The sequence below is a fragment of the Dermacentor silvarum genome, chromosome 5, assembly GCF_013339745.2.
Source record: "Dermacentor silvarum isolate Dsil-2018 chromosome 5, BIME_Dsil_1.4, whole genome shotgun sequence".
Lineage (NCBI taxonomy): Eukaryota > Metazoa > Arthropoda > Arachnida > Ixodida > Ixodidae > Dermacentor > Dermacentor silvarum.
This window is the reverse complement of record NC_051158.1, coordinates 40,003,543-40,010,316: the sequence shown is the minus strand read 5'-3', so window position 1 is coordinate 40,010,316 and position 6,774 is coordinate 40,003,543.

Sequence of the window (6,774 nt, the reverse complement as noted above, 5' to 3'; positions counted from 1 at the left end):
ACACTCCGGGTAGGCCATTTTTTTATTGCGATAGCATGCCTTTTGGCATATAAATCTTTACAAATATTCGATATTTGGAAAATGTACATCACCTTCAAGAAGAAAGTTTTTATTTCAGAAATCAGAAATAAATGTCTCTGTAATTTAAGAAAGTAGACCTTCTCTGAACCGGGAGGGTTGTACAAGATTGCCTTAATAAACATGTTGCCAAAGAAATTTACTCAGGAAACTCGTGATTGTCTTTGGTGCAAAATGACGGAATAATTACAGTTATCAGTCCAGTATAACCCAAATCAAACTGAAGCTTTCGTTGCAGTCTTAGAACACTCGCCGTGACTTTGCCTTGTCATCACACTTTGACAAAATGATTCATTGCATTCGAACAACTTTAGCAAGCCTGAAATGACCGTGCCTCTACATCACACAGACTTAGCAATCATTTCAGCTATGCCCAAATTTACGGATAAACACGTGCATTCGGCAGTCAGCCTCTAGAGTCTGTGAAGGAGTACGTTTATCTAGGTCAATTACTCACAGGGGACCCTGATCTTGAGAAGGAAATTTACAGAATAATAAAATTAGGTTGGAGCATGCATAGGGCAAGCATTTCCAAATCCTGACTGGGAGCTTACCACTGTCGTTGAAAAGAAAAGTGTACAATCATTGCATTCTACCGGTGCTAACATATGGGGCAGAAACTTGGAGTTTAACAAAGAAGCTCGAGAACAAGTACCGCACAAAGAGCGATGTAACGAAAAATGTTAGGACTAACGTTAATAGACAGGAAGAGAGAGGTGTTGGTCAAAGAGTAAACGGGGACAGCCGCTATTCTAGTTGACATTAAGAGAAAAAATGGAGCTGGGTAGGCCATGTAATGCGTAGGGTGGATAACTGGTAGACCATTAGAGTTAGAGAATGGATACAAAGAGAACGCTAGCGCAGTCGAGGATGGCAGAAAACTAGGTTAATGATGAAGTTAGGATTCGCGGTTTAAGGAGGCTCAAATGTTGTTAGATTGGGTTGTGTCCTATTGCATTATGAGTGCTCGAAAATTCTGCGAACATCCCTTGCATAGGCGGACTTGGAGAGGATGCGTCTAGCAAGATCTGCGGAGATTTCAGATCCAGCACTTAGTCTCGTATTGAATTCTGAGTAGTCAAGATATTGATAAATATCCCTTTCCTACATCGACCAGGGTTGCTTTCTATATCACAGCACGTGATGAGTTTACATGCAATAAAACATTCATAAGCAATGCAGATGCAGCGTCCTGAGCTGTGCAACACCAGCAAAGGACGTCATCGCTGCCAATACATGAATAGTTACGAACTTGGATAAGCAAAAGCGGAGACATGCTTGCTTGTGCATAGCTTGTGGACTGGGCAGTGCATGAATATAAGAATTGCATAACATTATACGTTGAGCAGGATGAAAGTGAATGCAATTCTAACTTACAAATACAATTATAACCTAAAGTACATTACCCATATTTCACACCGAAAGCAAAAAAATTCAATATGGTAATGGGATTCTTATAAAAGCACGTCCATACTTTAGTATGCAAACTTTGTTTTCTCTTTATCATGCGTTCATTCACAGTCACTTCACCGACTGCATTGCGTCTTGAGGCAATACATATAGCTCTCAGCTTGCTCCTTTACAATGCGTTCAGAGCCAGGCCAGCCGCATTATTACTTTCCAGTCACCGCGATGTAGTGTATGTGCTGTTTTCCAAGAGCATCGCATTCTGGCATAACAAACTATTTCAATTAAATATGGCAATCCTTGTCTACAATTCCCTTCACTCAAACATTCCCAAAATAATCGTGAACAGTGAACAACTGGCTAATCACAATAAGACCCCGTTTACATTAGCTAATAACTTCTTATTACATAAAATCAGAACTAATTATGGTAAATTTACTTCTCTGCGTTCACAGCGATGTCCTTCTGGAACTATGTTCCAACTGGCATAAAGTTGTCTCCTAGTATAGGCAGCTTTAAAAAGCATTTATTCTCATGTATACTTGTGATTGCTGTGACGTAGGTAATTTAGCATTCTCTGTTGGCTTTATTTAGGTGTAATACAATATATCAGTATAACATTTCACCATAGCCGCTATTCTGGACATTCCGCCATTTTCTTCGAGGCGTGACGTAGGCGTGACGCCTACAAAATGGCGCCGATGGCCCCGTTTTGCTTTCGTAACGTGACGCAAATTTGACGTTTCGCCTAAGAAACTGTAATGTAGGCATTGAACCTAGCGTGGTTTATAAGGCAAAACAGTTTTCCTCCCGAGTAAAAATAAAGCAGCTAGCTCAAAGCGTACAATCATTCCATCAAAATCGTTTCTCGCTTCCGTCGTCTGCATGCGCGCAGGCTGTCGTCTGCTTCATTAGCTAGGATGCGTGTCCTCGGGAAACTGAATGAGTCATCGTATATTGGCGCCCACGCGCTTGCCTTCTACCCTGAGACAACATACGCGACCTGCCAGTGATGGTCAGCGCACGCTCTAGGCCGCGTTATCGCTATCTCGTGAAACGCAGGTGACTCCGCCTCACTCGTCTGGCTGAGAAGCGGCCGAATATCATCGATAGCGTTGCGCGCGCCACAGTGCCGGCGCTTGAGCGGCGTAAGCGCCGGCACTGCCATCTCTTGTGCACTTCGCTGGTTACTCGCACCGCGAGAGGAAACTTCAAGATGCCGTCTTGCGTACATTTCTTTTTCTAAATTAAAAAGTCACCGTTGTCATAGCCTTTGATGACGCGAAAAGTCATTAATATTGATTACAATAGAAACGCAATAGTGAAAAGTGTAAGATGTCGCAGAAAGTTTGCTAGTTTCAACCAATATTATTTCAAATAAACGTGTTTTTAATCAAAATGATGGTGCAAAACACAAATGCCAACACCACCCGAGAGCGATGCAAATGCTATGAGCACGCGTTGTGAACAAAAGATTTTCATGGCCCCAAATGACAGGGAAAATGCGGCGATACGCATGCCTCTCTACTGCCATTGCATATGGCTGCTGATTACCATAATTCGCGCGGCTCGTCGCCGCACAAATTATCGCGGAAAATCTCTGCTATAGCGGCCCAGCGCAACGTCACGCAACGTCAAATTGACGTTTACGAAACGGCCCTTCCTGTGACGCTCTTCATGGGATATTCTTTCAGCCAATCAACAACTGACATGCCGGCTATCTTGGAACGCCACCACATATTCGCAAAATTGCAGATGCATAGCACGGGCTTCTGCACGCTACCGTCCACTTTCTTTTTAAAGCGCTAAAGTCGCAATATAGGTGCCAAGGACCACAAAAAAGTATTAGTCGATAAAATTTGCAACTCCACGTCACGTTTCATCCTTCTGACGAAAACGCAAAATTGCATTTTGCAAAACTTCCGTTTCCCGGCAGAAATTTCAAAACACGTGACCTCTGGACAGCCAATGAGACAGCCAAGATGGCGGATAATGGCGGCTGTGCAGCCGCCATGCGTGTCCAGAATAGAGCCCCATGTTTCAGTTCACTGGTTTCCTTGTATTAGTACTTGTTTCAACTCTGCCCCTTGGCTACGTTTCGCTTAAGCTAATTTTTGTTTTTAATTTAGTACAAGATATTGTTATCAGTTTACTTGTTTTCTTGCATTGTTAACAATTCTACCTCTTTGCTGTATTTGCATTAACCTTAATTGTTTTTTTATTTGTTCGAAAGACAATTCTGTATACAATTATATATTGTTTCAATTCTTTTGCTGTCGTGTGTAAATATTTCTTGACAACTTTACATCTTTCCTGCATTTGCTCTGACCTAATTTGTTTTGTTCTTCTTTATTAGAACAGGAGGTCCTCTTACAGCCTTGAGCTTTGGGACCTCCTTCTGTATATCTTGTCTCTGTGCTTTCATTTTCATGAGTGAATAAATAAAATTCTTCTGAAAATTTCAGGCATCGCATTCAGATGTATACTGTTCAAATAACCGCTTTCTTAAAGCATAGTTTCCCTCAGACGCCATCATGTGCGTTAGATCTGTATAATTTTTGTTTGTTTGTAGTGAACCTAGACTTGAGATTGCTAGTTGAACCCAATCACCACCATTGCGGTGGAAGTGGAACGCTCTCTAAACAATGCGCTGTCATTTCCCTTTCTTCTGTTCATCTCTATTCTATATTTTCCGTCAACATATAGGCACACTCAATCTCTCCTACGTTCTTCTTGGCTTCATCTCATGATGGCTTCGAACGGTTGTTACTAGCAAAATAAAAAAAAATTGAATCATTCGATTTTGCTCGCTTAGCACAGCGGCCTGGATACGTGGTGAAGGCAGGCCCGCGAGCACGAGAAGTCTCGCCGCTTGCGGCGTCAAGATCTTATCGCGTTCGAAATTGTGATCTGTAGATTGTAGGCCTACACTGGAGCCGCTGCTCTCGTGGCTAGAGTCAGCCAGCTACTGCAGTTTCATTGCATCCTTTAACATCCATGAACGGTGGTGTCGCCATCTGCGGTTGGGAAAGCGAAGTACCTACCCGAACAATGTGGAGGTTGTTGCGCGCTCCTGGCGACAGGCGGCTACCGCTACTTGAGCTGGAGAACTCCTTTCGATGTAAACAACAGCTCTATAAGCAGTGTGACACAGGACTCAGCCGAAAGAGCTACAGGACAATTAGAGCGCGTCTTTGTAATTTTTTCGTGCAACACACTATGCTTCACATCGCAGTTCACGATTACTGGATCAAAATTAAGAGCGGCATATACAGGCTCTTTCATTTTAGCTGCACCAAATTTTTTTTAATTGCCTGTGGAAGATAGCGCAATTATAATCCTTGATCTAACTATACTAGATGAGCCGGCCATTACTTCCACGAGAAAAGAAAATTCCTTATTGAATAATTAGCATCAATACGCAAGTTAACTTTTCATTAACTATTTTACGACACATCTTGCAATCTACGAATTATCGCTGCTGAGCTCGCAAGGCATATCTACTTGGAACGAATTCTCAGGACTGAGCCAGTTTCGAGATATTAATTTTCAGTGTCCGACGAAATGCATTGGCGTTCCAGTTAACTTTTAGAGGAAAACGCTGTGTTATGCATTGAGAGCGCTCGAGATAAAAGCCAGAGACGATCAGTCTATTGGCGAGAAAAATACGGGAAGGAGATCGAGCCGGAGTCGTACTGGCATAGGCAAATTTACAATAAAGAGAAGAAGAAATGAAGAGAAAGAATATAGATAGGCAAAGTGATAGATTGCGGTGATGTAGCAAAACCTGATTAGCTCAAGCAGGCTAGGTCCCCATTTGTCACCGCCCCTTTTCGAAGAGGATGCTAATAGAAATCATCATCACCGACATCTCTCTGTGGGACTTTGTCTGGGCTTGCTGATGAAACGTGGAGCTTCTTCAGGCAGCAATTGTTCCTAGATGACGATGTTGATTCCTAATAATGATCTTATTTGCCTCCCGCTTTCTTGCCTGCTTATCGTGGTCTGCTTGCCTGCATATCGTTAGCGTAGTTGCGAAGATGTACTTATCTTTGAAGACTTTTTAATGGGACTGTGTACTGTTTTTCAGGACAGTCTATTTTGTAGCGCATTAGAAAGCCTACCATTCAAAGGGCCTAAAGCTGCCTTGGTTTTCCCGGAAAGCAAGTAGAAAAGTTTTTGAACAGAATTTTTCGATCTGCCTAATCTCTTCTTAAAACCATGTACGGACGCCGACAACACAGTTTACTGAATGTGTTGAGAATCTCGGAGACCAAGCATCAGTGCACCACTCCGTTCAACATGACTCCATTCGTTTGCACAAGGTGGCGTCACTTTTCAGCACACGCTAGCTGCGAACAAGAAAGAAATTACTCTCTCAAGTAAATAAAAGTTGGCAGAATCTCATAAAAATCCAATTTTAGGAAATACAATATTGTATCCAAGGAACAAACCTCTCCTTGAGCGGAGTTTTGGTTACGTGGTGGTACGCGGATTGGTTGCACTGTTTCACCATTGGGCGACGCCACATGTTATTCTTGCACCGCCACTTTCAGAGTCATAAAAACATATTTATTTGCTTATGGGATACATGCGTGCTCGTTTCCGTCAAAATGACGCACAGTCTTTCCAACCACAATCCAAAGACATGTTCGGAGCAGTCGACAGACCTTTTACAAAAAAGAACAGCTACTGCTTTTTGGTGAATGTCTACAGTTTTTCGACTGGCGGTATAAGGAAACCGCTAGCAAATACGTTTATATATAACACATTTGCCTGTCGTAAGAAGAATGGGAACCGAGGGGCTCGATTTTTATTAGTCATAACCACATAAAGCCAACAGACAACGAAGCCAAGGAAAGCATCGGGGAAATTAAGTGTAGTTGAAATTGTAATGTAGAAAATAATGAAGAAAAGGGAAATGAAAGTGGACGAAAAGATAACTTGTCACCGGCGGGAGCCGAACCCGCAACCTCCGCATTACGCGTGCGTTGCACTACCAATTGTGCTACAGCGACGGCCATCAATTCGTCCACTAACTTGGGTATTTATGTTTTTACTAGATATAGCCCTAGGAGTGTTAGCCAGCGCCACTCAGAACCATGGTGGGCGGATGTAGAACATCCTTTTAGCCCGATGGCGTCACGTGTACTTCTTTTATGAATTGACACTTAGACGCGCCCCTGAATCCGACCAGAGAGTAAAATTATAACGTCGTGTCCAAATACCTTGAGAGTGGACTCGCTCCAGCGACGTGATGAAGAGTACTTACGCGGGCACCATTTTTTT